At 44.0% G+C, this 14506-nt stretch overlaps 1 long non-coding RNA gene across 1 annotated transcript; it reads right to left on the reverse strand.

The window, feature by feature from the left end:
• Positions 1-829: 829 nt before the first annotated feature.
• LOC132638471 (uncharacterized) lies at positions 830-3316 on the reverse strand. Its single transcript, XR_009581750.1, has 3 exons — positions 2851-3316; positions 1887-1952; positions 830-945 (listed from the first exon to the last, which is right to left on the reverse strand). It is a non-coding gene; the product is annotated as an uncharacterized LOC132638471 (long non-coding RNA).
• Positions 3317-14506: the final 11190 nt, after the last annotated feature.

Here is a 14506-nt window from a genome sequence, read left to right on the forward strand (position 1 = left end):
GCATCATATGCAAGCTGCCCGTCCGTGTCGGAACGGTGTAATCATCAATATCATTAGCCCGCGTCCAGGGTACCATCTCATGCTGCCCACTAGTGGTGTCTGCCCATGCCCGAAGGTCATGGTGTATCCGTATAGCTGCCTGCCTTGGCGGTGAATGCCCGGCCAACTAGGCACGGTGTGAAATGCTCATGACATGCTCAATGTAATGCTCCTAGTAATATGCTTATCATAACATACTTATCTTATCATAATGCGTGTACATGACTTATGATCAACTTTACTCTATCGGGGTGACTTGAGGTCGTGATCCCCCGATTACATTATGAAGTCATCATAGACATTATGACTCACCTTGAAAGGACTAGTACATGAAGTGAGTGCAGGGAAGAAATAACATCATCATCATTCTAGTGTCACGACCCAACCCCGTAGGCCGTGACTAGTGCCCGATCTGGGCACCCAAACACATCTATCAAATGCTATCTCAAATTTTATCAAACGCATTCAAGTATATAGCAGAAGCCGACAAGGCGGTGTTTCAAATTTAGATAATTTCCAGAAAAATTTCGGCAGAGTTTCCTTTGTTTTACAGACTATCCAAATTAACCCTGCGCACAGATAATACCAACAAAGGCCACACAGGGCCAACAAAGCAACATTTAAACATATGCGGACCGGTCGCCGCGGCGAATGGGATCGCCCAAACACAACATATACACGCATCCGTACAGAAAAGACCCCAACCCACAAACATGTCCACAGACCTCTAAACAAACCGACTGAATCATATGACGGGACAGGGCCCCGCCGTACCCATGAACAAATATATATAAATGCACTAACAAATATATATACCAAAAATATAAGCTCCGGAATGAGAGGAGCACTCCGAATAGCAGAAGGGGGTGTCCTAAACCGGTGGATCACCAGGCTGTGCGTCTGTACCTGTGGGCATGAAACGCAGCCCCCGGAGGAGGGGGTCAGTACGAAATATGTACTGATTATGCAAAGTAGAAGGTACAGAAATAAGTCTTGAACAGTAATCGAATCAAAAGTATGGAAAATAATACATATCCAAAAATATCAAAATGTTTATTTCCAAAGTATAAATTATGCATAGGGCACAGGAAAATATGGTCGCCTGCCTGTCGATGGCGCCATAACACAGCATAACACCAGAAAGTTTCAAATCTCCGAATCCCCGGCACACATCACAACACAGCATAACTCCAATCACAGCATAACGCCAAACATATATGGAACCCGGCCCTCGAGCGAGGAGCTCGGCGAACCATAAACACAGCATAACACCGGAATGTATCATAATACGCACGACAACCGAACCGGCCCGGGAACCGGCGAACGATATCATAGGGCACGAGCGGAGTAGTGAGGAATCATATGCATAAAATCATTATCATAAATCCAAAAGATAAGTAAAATAGTCATATTTGAAATCGGAACAATAATTGCAACGTTCTCTTCCCAAAGTTACCGAAATTACATAAAGGGCGTCGCGGGACCCACGGACGAGTATAGACCCGAACTGAGCCCGCCTATGAAAAACATACTCATTTTATATCATACAAATTCCTACGAAAATTTCAAAGCAGTCCGAGCTTTTCTGAGGAAGTTATGGGCGTTTGAACTTTTGGAATCGCTAAAGAACAAGCTTTGAAACCAAAAATCAACTTTCATGAAATCTTTACAAATTATAAACTCCAAGGATATAAGGATCAATGTTATGGCATATGCGCCCAAGAATACCAAGGAAACAAATACGAATCATAGACAAGCTCGGATTTGCGAGAATAGAGTTTCCTAGAGGCTCGTATCATGGCCTACTTTAACTAAGGCATGCCAAAAAGAAAGGTTACTTTACATACCTCAAACGCTCTCCAATATGATCCAACTCAAGCTAAGTCCAAACTAGGCTTCGGGCTGCCGACGATCTAAAAATAAGCCATAAAATGCCAAACATCAGCTAAAGACTTATTGGGCAATAAATTCCAATTTCGCCCTTAATTCTACAGAAATTCGGGCAGCATTTCTCCTGTAAATAGGCTGCCCCGAGAATTTAACTCGGCCATATCAATCAACAACAACCACCACAACCAACGTAACAACATTAATAATTAATCCGAAAGGTAATTCAACAATAATAGCTCTCTTGCCATCATTTATCAACTTTCATAAATTCAATTCGACGACTTACCTTCAAGCCAAAATCGACGCTTATATGCTCACATACTAACCCGAACCCATACCAAAACATTTCAAGACATTCTTAGCAATTTATACAACTTTTCCAACAATCCATAAATTTTCCCAAGCTACCCGAAACAGCCCCTAACCGAGACAGCCCCTCTAACTTTTTCTTCATTTCCAAATCATGGTTTGTATCTACAATTTACATTCTAACAATGCTATCTCATCAATATACCAATTACATTAAACATACAATAACCTCCAAAACAGTCCGCAACATTAACAACATCATTTTGAATCATTAAGCATTCATTTCCAACATCGAATTCATAACGACGACGACTAAAACATTAGGCGACATTAATTTATTCATTGCCATATAATGTGACCCATTTCAATCAACACTACACATACACATATATGGATGATTCCCAATTGTTCTTCATCTTACAATGATCATAATAAACTAACTAAGCATTAATTCATCAATTTAATATCACATCACTCACACACACACCACACGGCTCAAGCACCCAAACCCAACTCATCTCCAACATTCCATATTTCATGATTTTTCCTCCATTATAAGATACTACAACATGAATATAACCTTCATAACACAAAAACAAGATCAAATCTTACCTTTTTCTCTTCTACTTCCAATAGCCTAGGGTTTTCAAAAGATGAAAAATAATAGGTTGATCGCTCCAACGATGCCTCCACGATACTTAGGGACCTCAATATGGTGGGTTTGTACCAATGGAATAATTTTTGAAGGACAAGAAATGGAGGTAAATTTTGGGGAGGGGCTGGCCGTGAGCCTCCTTCAATGGAGAGGTCTTCAATATTTTTTTGCAAGTGTTGAAATGAGCTAAAGATGACTAGTGGTCATCTTTTTTAAGTTAGAAGGACTTGGTCAAGGTCCCTTGGCCCACATTAATGTGTTGTCCCAATTAAAATTGAACACCATTTGTGTGGGCCAACCATGGAAATTGTGGATGATTTTCTTCTTCCAATTTTTCACTTTTGGTCCCAAATTTCCTAATTGTTCCATACCAAAAAAAAAAAAATTCATGCACAGCGTATATCTCAAAATAAATCCGAAGGTCAAAAATCCTGACTTTGTATCCCAAAATAATTTTGTCCTTAGCTTATCATAAATAAATCCGGATTATTCCACTGTACAAAAATACGGGTTCTAACATCCTTCCCCCCTTTAGAACATTCGTCCTCGAATGTAAGATTAACCTTACCGGTTATACTTCAATTTGGGGGAGTTTCCTTACCAACTATCACAACAATACAATCATTGATCAACGATTCATTTATCAAACAACATAGTTAAATAGAGAATTGGATTACCTGTAGGCTCTGAAAATAAATGAGGATACTTCTTCTTCATATGCTCCTCAGCTTCCCAGGTCATTTCCTCTCGGTTATTGTTCCGCCACAGCACTTTAACAGAAGCCATATCTTTGTTCCGCAACCTTTTTACCTGGCGATCCAATATGGCTATAGGTTGCTCCTCATAAGATAGCTCCTCTGTGACCTGAATATCATCTACAGGAAAGACTCTGGAAGGGTCACCAATACACTTACGAATCATAGAAACATGAAATACCGGGTGTACCGCTCCCAAGTCAGCTGGAAAATCCAATTCGTAGGCCACCTTGCCTATTTTGCGAATAATCAGATAGGGCCCAATATATCTCGGACTGAGCTTTCCTTTCTTGCCAAATCGCATAACACCTTTCATCGGTGACACTTTCAGGAACACCCAATCGCCAATCTGAAACTCTAACGGTCGACGTCGCTTATCGGCATAAGATTTCTGTCGGCTCTGGGCCGCTAATAGTCGCTCTCGAATCAGTTTCACTTTATCGACCGCCTGCTGGACTACATCTGGGCCCATTAATTGAGTATCACCCATGTCAAACCAACCGATCGAAGATCTGCATTTCCTGCCATACAAAGCCTCATATGGTGCCATCTGAATACTGGATTGGTAGTTGTTATTATAATCAAACTCAACAAGCAGTAAATGGTCATCCCAGCTACCCCTGAAATCAATAACACAGGCACGCAACATATCTTCCAATGTTTGAATAGTGCGCTCGGCCTGTCCGTCGGACTGGGGATGGAAGGCTGTACTCAGGCTCACCTGGGTCCCCAATCCCTCCTGAAATGATCTCCAGCACTTAGCTGTAAACTGGGCACCTCTATCGGAAATAACAGAAACAGGAACTCCGTGCAGTCTCACAATCTCCTTAATATATAGCCTGGCATAATCTTCAGCTGAGTATGTAGTCCTAACTGGAAGAAAATGGGCTGATTTTGTCAGCCGATCAACAATAACCCAAATGGAGTCGTACCTCCATGGAGTGCGAGGTAAACCTGTAATAAATTCCATATTAATGATCTCCCACTTCCACGTCGGTATCTCCATCTCCTGCAATAGCCCACCCGGCTTCTGGTGCTCAATCTTAACCTGCTGGCAATTTGGACACTGAGAAACGAACTCTGCTATATCTCTTTTCATACCGTCCCACCAATATAGGCATCTGAGATCATGGTACATCTTCGTCGACCCTGGGTGAACAGAATATCGGGCATAATGTGCCTCGCCCATAACCTGTCGCCGCAACCCTGCAACGTCAGGTACACACAATCTGCCTCTGTGAAATAACACTCCATCAGGTGAAATCTCAAACGGAGTCTTCTCCTATGCCAGAGCTGCATCTCTGTACTGTGCCAGAATAGGATCCTCATACTGATGCCGCTTAATATCTTCTGTAATAGAGGACTCAGCAATACCTCGAACCGAAACCCCAACATCTCCAGAATCAGCCAAGCGAACTCCAAGACTAGCCAACTGATGAATATCGCGAACCATTTCTTTCCTCCCTGATGGCACGTCTGCTAGGCTACCCATAGACTTGCGACTAAGTGCATCTGCCACAACATTAGCTTTCCCCGGATGGTAGAGAATATCAACATCATAATCTTTTAACAACTCTAACCACCTCCTTTGTCGCAAGTTCAGCTCCTTTTGCCTAAAGATGTACTGAAGGCTCTTATGGTCTGTATAAATATCAACGTGAACCCCATATAAATAATGTCTCCACATCTTCAAAGCATGAATGACCGCGGCCAGCACCAAATCGTGAGTAGGATAATTCTTTTAATGTTTTCTGAGTTGCCGGGAAGCATAAGCTATCACCCTGCCGTGCTGCATCAACACACATCCCAAACCAATACCAGAGGCATCACAATAAATCACATACCCATCTGGACCCTCGGGAAGAGTCAGGACTGGAGCCGTAGTCAACTTCTCTTTCAGCAACTGGAAGCTACGCTCGCAAGCATCTGACCACTGAAACTTAGCTCCCTTCTGAGTCAGCCTTGTCAAAGGCGCTGAAATGGAAGCAAATTTCTCCACGAATCTCCGATAATAACCAGCCAATCCCAGAAAGCTATGCACCTCTGTCGGCGTCGTAGGTCTATGCCAATTCTTTACGACCTCGATCTTCTGGGTATCCACCCGGACGCCATCAGCCCCAATAATATGTCCCAGAAATGCCACTGAAGATAACCAGAATTCACACTTAGAAAATTTAGCATATAATTCCTGGTGCCGAAGTGTGCCAAGTACCGTCCTCAAATGGTCTGCATGCTCTGCTTCTGACCGAGAATAAACCAGAATATCATCGATAAATACGATCACAAACATATCCAAGAACGGTCTGAATACCCGATTCATCAGGTCCATAAATACTGCTGGGGCATTTGTCAGCCCAAAACACATGACTCTGAACTCATAGTGCCCATATCGGGTCCTGAATGCTGTCTTGGGAACATCAGCCTCTCGTACCCGTACTTGATGATAGCCTGACCGCAGGTCTATCTTCGAGAAGTACCTGGCACCCTGCAGCTGATCAAACAAATCATCAATCCTGGGGAGGGGGTATTTATTCTTGATGGTTACCTTATTCAACTGCCGATAATCAATGCACATCCGCAGCGAGCCGTCTTTCTTCCTCACAAATAATACCGGAGCTCCCCAGGGTGACGCACTAGGCCGAATGAAACCCTTCTCCAATAGATCTCTCAGATGTTCTTTCAATTCTTTTAATTCTGCTGGTGCCATTCTGTACGGAGGAATAGAAATGGGTTGCGTATCTAGCAACAAATCAATAGCAAAGTCTATCTCCCGCTCAGGCGGGAGACCCGGAAGCTCATCTGGAAATACATCTGAAAATTCATTGACAACCGGAACTGACTGCAAAGTAGGTGCCTCGGCTGTAGTATCGTGTACACGGACCAGGTGATAAATATAACCCTTCTGAATCATCTTCTTAGCCTTGAGGTATGAAATAAACTTACCCCTCGGCGACGCTGTACTCCCGGACCACTCTATAACTGGTTCCACTGGGAACTGGAAACGAACTACCTTCTGCTGGCAGTCAACATTAGCATAACAGGACGCTAACCAGTCCATGCCCACAATAACATCAAACTCTAGCATATCTAACTCTATCAAATTAGCTTTAGTACAACGATCAGATATGATAACAGAACAATCCCGATAAACCTGTCTGGCTATAATAGAATCCCCTACAGGTGTAGCTACCTCAAAAGGCTCTATCGGCTCGGATTCTATCCCAATCTCATTAGCAACAAGTGGGGAAATATATGATAAAGTCGAACCAGGATCAATCAATGCATACACAGATCGAGAGAAAACCAGTAATATACCTGTGACGACATTAGGCAACGCCTCCTGGTCCTGTCGACTGGCTAATGCATAAATGCTGGTGTACCCCGCCCCGCAGGGCGCATAGCTACTGAGGCCGACGATGAACCGCCGGATGACCCGGTAAACTGAGCTGCGCCGCCTGCACCACCTCTAGCCGGACAGTCTCTCATCTGATGGCCCTGACGGCCGCAAACAAAGCATGCACCCGTAGCTCGGAAACACTCCCCCGGGTGCTGTCTCCCACAGTAGGAACACGAAGGTCTGGGTGGCCTCATCTGACTGCTGGAACCTCTGTCCAACTGTGAACCTGAAGCCTTGGAGCTCGGGCCTGCCCCTGAATATCTGACACCCTCAGATCTCCTGCCGGTAAACTGTGGGGGTGTACCCCGTGATGACTGAGAAGGATATCTGCTCTGCTGCTGCTGCTGAGGCTGTCTGCCTCGGAAATCCCCAGAATACCCGGACGATCTAGCCCTCTTAGGCTGGCCCCTATCATCAACTCTGTCAGGCTGGCGCCCCCTGCGTCTATCCTCCATGCCCTGGGCGTGGGCCTGTATTCGGGCAATATCCATACCGTGCTGAGCCGCCAATACCAGGTAACTGTCAACGTAATACAGATCCAGCCCCACTATATATCGGTGCATCCGGTCAGTCATGGTAGCTACATATGTGGGCGCATATCGGGCCAGTGAATCAAACTCTAAGCTGTACTCCCGAATCGGCCTGCCCCGCTGCTTCAACAGCAGGAATCGGTATACCCTGGCGCGCCTTACCTCCGAAGGTAGAAAGTGGGCCCTGAAGGCCTCTGTAAACTCATCCCATACAGCTGGAGGGGCACCCTCACCTCTGGACAGCATCCAAGACTCGTACGAATTGGCTGCTACGTCGTGCAACCGGTATGACGCCAACTCAACTGACTCTGTATCAGAAGCACTAATCAGTCGCAGGGTCCGCTGCATCTGTCGAATAAACTCATGAGGGTCCTCTGCGGGCTTTGACCCGAAGAACTCTGGGGGCCACAGGTTAGAAAATCACGGGCCCTCGAACTGTCGCGCCTGTCTGCCCGACCATCTCCTCCTCCCTGTCTATGAACCTGCCCTGCTACCAGTCGAGTCAATAGCTGAACTGCCTCTCGCAGGGTACCATCGTCCGCCCCTGGCTGGGGAACAGGAGGCGCGGCCGTTGGAGCCTCTGGAGCTAATGGTGTAGCCGCCCCCCGACCCCTAGTGGCAGCGACTGGTGCTCCAGACTCCTCTGACGATGAAGACGTAGTAGAGTCTGCTGGCCGGGACGCAATATCACGCATCATCTGAGCAAGGGTCCGAGCACCCTTCTGAGCCCGGCTGGTCTCTCCTACCACGCCCTTTTTCTTCTGGGCGGCCATCGCCTTCTTCGGAGGCATCACTGAAAAAAAAAACAACGGATCAGAACAGAATCATCCTAATAGCACAGCTCTATCGCACGATCTAAGATTCAAAGGAAGGAAACACCCTAAATGTCCCGTAGCTTCCTGTTTATAGATGTGGTGCACAACACACCGATAAACAAGACTCTACTAGACACGCTCTGTAGACATTCCGAGGACAAACCGCTCTGATACCACTTCTGTCACGACCCAACCCCGTAGGCCGTGACTAGTGCCCGATCTGGGCACCCAAACACATCTATCAAATGCTATCTCAAATTTTATCAAACGCATTCAAGTATATAGCAGAAGCCGACAAGGTGGTGTTTCAAATTTAGATAATTTCCAGATAAATTTCGGCAGAGTTTCCTTTGTTTTACAGACTATCCAAATTAACCCTGCGCACAGATAATACCAACAAAGGCCACACAGGGCCAACAAAGCAATATTTAAACATATGCGGACCGGCCGCCGCGGCGAATGGGATCGCCCAAACACAATATATACACGCATCCGTACAGAAACGACCCCAACCCACAAACATGTCCACAGACCTCTAAACAGACCGACAGAATCATATGACGGGACAGGGCCCCGCCGTACCCATGAACGAATATATATAAATGCACTAACAAATATATATACCAAATATATAAGCTCTGGAATGAGAGGAGCACTCCGAATAGCAGAAGGGGGTGTCCTAAACCGGTGGATCACCAGGCTGTGCGTCTGTACCTGCGGGCATGAAACGCAGCCCCCGGAGGAGGGGGTCAGTACGAAATATGTACTTAGTATGCAAAGCAGAAGGTACAGAAATAAGTCTTGAACAGTAATCGAATCAGAAGTATGGAAAATAATACATATCCAAAAATATCAAAATGTTTATTTCCAAAGTATAAATTATGCATAGGGCACAGGAAAATATGGTCGCCCGCCTGTCGATGGCGCCATAACACAGCATAACACCAGAAAGTTTCAAATCTCCGAATCCCCGGCACACATCACAACACAGCATAACGCCAATCACAGCATAACGCCAAACATATATGGAACCCGGCCCTCGAGCGAGGAACTCGGCGAACCATAAACACAGCATAACACCGGAATGTATCATAATACGCACGACAACCGAACCGGCCCGGGAACCGGCGAACGATATCATAGGGCACGAGCGGAGTAGTGAGGAATCATATGCATAAAATCATTATCATAAATCCAAAAGATAAGTAAAATAGTCATATTTGAAATCGGAACAATAATTGCAACGTTCTCTTCCCAAAGTTAGCGAAATTACATAAAGGGCGTCGCGGGACCCACGGACGAGTATAGACCCGAACTGAGCCCGCCTATGAAAAACATACTCATTTTATATCATACAATCCCTCGCTCGATTCATTCTTATTAACCGATCACTGTCTCTTATAGAAGCCTACGATGTAGTCAAACTTACCGATAAATTTACGTCCCTTAAGCAATAGCTTCATAGGCAAATCAGTTTCACAAAACCGACAGTCTCGTAGCTCAAAATGACCTCTTACCATCAAACCAACGAGTTATCACGCAAACCTGCAAACCCGACCTTTACTAAAGGATTATACCCGGTCATTTCCATAATAGTAAATCACCTGTAAACACTAATTGCCAGATGAGCACATCAACCACTTGTGCTCATCCAATAACTGAGAATGATCTATTCAAATTCCTTTCATACACCTATGTTCCACCAAGTAACCGAAGACCCATGACAAGCACCCCAAAACAAACGCACCCCAAAACAAATTCCTTACCACGGTGTCACATTGTTACACCCCGTACTTTAACACATTGAGTTTCATCTTAAGTTAATCGACATAGATTGAGAAAGAGAAATTTTTGTCGAGGTCATAAGAGATTCTACATGATCATCCTATGTATATCAGACTTTCTAATCATGTTTGGAAAGTGTTGGGAAGGTTGGACGTCAAATAAATCGGAAAGAATAAGTTTCGTCGAAACTCGGCAAGTTGAGAATGTTATAACCCGTACTTTCGGGGTAATATAGGGGTTATTAACATGCTAAGAAGGTCATTTCATGAGGTATTTTAGTTATATGATAGTTGTGTGTTAAGTTTTGAAGTCAAGTGAGTTGTAAAATAAAAGTCATCACAAGTTACGTTCATAAGTTTGCTTAAATTTAGGTCAGATGTCACTAAGCTTTTCTCCCAATCTACATAGAGTTACGGAGTGATACACCTATCAAACAAAAGGTCTACAAGTCTAGTTTCTAAGCATTACACCATTTGTCAATATAACATCGGAGTAGAAAGGTGTCCACGTTTTTCATGAGCATGCGCAGACAGACCCTTTGGGACCCACTTGAGGCGGTTGCCGACACTTTAAGGGTATTTAAGCCTTTCCAGCTCTATTTCTTCATTATTTCTCACCAAACCAGACCAGAAAACACCCCTAAATGATCTCTATGTGATCCCCAACCACCCAAGAGTGAAATCCAAAGAAAACAACACAAATCAAATGTCGGGTATCCCGAGGTGATTGTTATCTTGCTTCTTTTCCCTTCGCGGCTGATTGAGGATTCCTTGGCAGTTAAGTTGTCGTGGCCCATTTAACCTAGGTCGTGCGGGCTCTTACCTTCTTACCTCAGTAAGCAAACCCTCATCCCAATAAAGAACCAATACATAATATTGAAGAAAATTAAGTAGCGGAAATAACAGGTACGTAAGTCTCGTGATATATATAGATAGATAGTAAAAAGTGCGGAAGACAATAAATACCCCCAGGGTCTAGGCTAAATAATACAAGAGCATCTAGGGAGAATAATACAATCTGGAAGTACTAATACATAATATCTATGTCTCTGGAATAAAAGTAAGACATGTGATAGGAAAGTCTACAAGGTTAGCGGACGCCATGCTCACCCTAGAAACTCGAGTAAAAGTTGAAGAGTCGATTAGCCTAGGGTCAGAGAAGTAAATCCGACCTGGTACTCTGCATTCATAAAAGAATGCGGCAAAGTGCAGGTCAGTACAAACAACAGTACTGGTAGGCATCATCGGCCGACTGAGGATAGTTAACACAATTCAGAAAATAAAGCAGATAAGTAAATAAACCAACCAAGCATGATACAATATAATCGCAAAAGAGTATCCGCCATCACCTATGTAAAACATCTAAACCCGAATATGTCAAGCCTGAGTTTATGATGCAATGCACTGCGATAATGATATGAATATGATGCTATGCCATGCAAGTGAGGTGTACACATGTACTCCAGACGGAAATATCAACGTGTCGGTAGCACAACCCAGCGTGACTCGCGAAGTCTAAGTGCCACCCATCGCGGATCTTTCCCCAACAGACAGACGGGAACCTAGCTAATTGTTCACATGGGGAGTCTCACCGGCACCACCCTGGGGTACCCGTGGAGTCCATGCACTAACAACGATTTAGGGATAACATTAGAATCAGCCATGCAACAACAATGCCAGAAATAGCTCATCGGACATCAGCCTCCTCACCGTCACTCAAATAAAAGAGTCTGTCAAATATCAGTTTCACACGAATAAACGATTTCAGAATTAAACCTCGGATATCGACCTTTTCACAATCACTCAAGTAAAAGAGTTCATCAAATATGAATTTCATACAATCAACGATTCCGTAATGGATCTTCGGACATCGGCCTTTCCACAATCACTCAAGTAAAACAGTTTATCAAACATCCGTTTCGCCCAATCAACGATACCAGATCATCACTGGGTATCAGCTATGCATGAATATGAGAGGATGCGTGTAATGCATATGTCAATCATCAGCAATCAGGTTCAATATCACAAGTACCACAACGAGGTATGCAAAAAATGTATCACATCACAATACCAACAGTGGGTATGCCAACATATATCAATAACTCGAGTACCAACAATAGGTATGCCAACACATATCAAGTACAAATACCAACAACGGATATGTCAATTCTATCCAAATCAAGACAACAAAATAGAACTCGATATCTACCAACTACACATGGCATCAAGCCAACACAATTAAACAATCAAGCACACATAACGGGGTGGCTAGTCCCAACACACATCAAGGCCCAATCTAAGGCCATATCCATCCCAACTTCATACCCGAAGGTTCACATGGTGTCTCTGACATTATATTCTAAATACGTGATTCACTATACGGAGTCTCACTAAAGGTAAACCATAACCTACCTAGACTGCAGAACCGCAACACCAACAAGTCACTCTTTTGCCTTGCCCTTCCTCTGAAGCTCAGAACCAAAGTGGTATAAGCATAATCAAATTCTATATTAGAAATCATGAAGAATGATACTAATATTACTATGATATCAATTAGGTCAACTTTAACCCTATAATTCGGGAAAACGGGCCCACATGGGCAAAACGGGAAATTCGGGGGTAAAATACCAAATTAAGTACTAGGTGGTCATAACGCAACAACTAATTGTTGATTTAACTCAAGGATTAGCCTAAGTCTTATTTCAAGCAAAAACCCCCCAAATTGGGTATAAACCCTAAATCTCCAAATTTGAAATTCAACGTTAAAAGTGGAAGATACGTGATTAATAGGCTTAGATTGGTCATGTTTTAGAATAACCATCATCAATTTATCATTAATAATCTAGGGAAATGTTCTTCCAAAACCCTCTCTCAAATTCCATCGCGAAGGGATTGTTAAAGGGAAGGGAAAATCTATGATGATTGTAATTAAGGAAGGATAAAGGATTAAGCAAGTTTTACCTCCAAGAATTTCTTCAAATTATCTCCAAGAACAGTTTCTCCAAGCTCAAACAGCTGTTGGGATGCCGCCACAGCGGTAGGGCCAACATTACACATGGCCACCCCAGCAGTCATGCCACTGCCACAGCGGTGCCGCTGGGGCGGCTCTGGTGCCACCATTGTAGGCACCAGACACCAGAAATCCTCGAATTTTTAAATCTTCAATCGAAATCCCGGGTTATTCCCGAGGCCATCTGCTCAAAAACCAAACACCCAAACCCATACAAAATTATGTTGCGAACGCGCTCGTGGTCTTAAAATTTCTAACGGAGGCCTCGTTAGCCAAGTCAACCCCCGATGCCTTAATTCCAATTTCCCATTCCAAGTCCCGAAATGGATCCGAATGCATTGGGAACTGAACCAAAAACTCATACAGCTTCTAAATGACTATCTGTACCTCTCGAAATTGACAAAATTCTGGAAAAGGTCCGTTTGCCCAAAGCCAACTTTAGGTCAACCATTTTTCACTTTAAGCTTATACTTTCACCAAAGTTGCCCGAATTCGGTCTAGGCACCCCAGGAAGCGAATCAATGGTCCCCTCGGGTCAAAAGTGAGCTAATCAATGCTCAGGAATGGATGAAAATGTCGAAAGAACTATACCGACCAAATGGGTCGTTACATTAGATACCAATTGAACCGTTGCTCGTCCTCAAGCAAAGAAAAGTAGGAAAATACCTGAATCAGTGAACAACTGTGGATAACGGCTACGCATATTGAATTCAGTCTCCCAGGTAGCCTCCTCAACAAGACAGTGCTTCCATTGCACCTTCACGAAAGAAATCTCCTTTGACCTCAACTTTTGAACCTGCCTACCTAAGATCGCGATAGGCTCCTTCTCATAAGTCAAATTCTTATCAAGTAATATAGAATCTCAACGGACAATGTAGGTACCATCGACATGGTATTTCTTCAGCGTCAAAACACAAAAGACCGGATGAACTCCCACTAAGCCCGGCGGTAATGCTAACTCATAAGCTACATCACCGATACAGTCCACAATCTCAAATGGACAAATATACCTGGGGCTCAACTTACCCCTCTTACCAAACCTTATAACACCCTTCATGGGTGAAACCTTCAATAGAACCTGGTCACTAATAACAAAGTTCAAATCCAGGACTTTTCGGTCCGCATACATCTTCTGTCGACTCTGAGCTGCTAAGAGCATGGCCTGAATAACTCTCCCTCTATCAAGGGACTCCCTCAATAGATCGGTGCTCCCAGGTCGAGCCTCAAACCTATCGCACCAACCAATCAGAGATCTACACCTCCTACCATATAATGCCTCACAAGGCGCTATACCAATACTCGAATGATAGCTGTTATTGTAT

This window comes from Lycium barbarum, chromosome 4, assembly GCF_019175385.1.
Source record: "Lycium barbarum isolate Lr01 chromosome 4, ASM1917538v2, whole genome shotgun sequence".
Lineage (NCBI taxonomy): Eukaryota > Viridiplantae > Streptophyta > Magnoliopsida > Solanales > Solanaceae > Lycium > Lycium barbarum.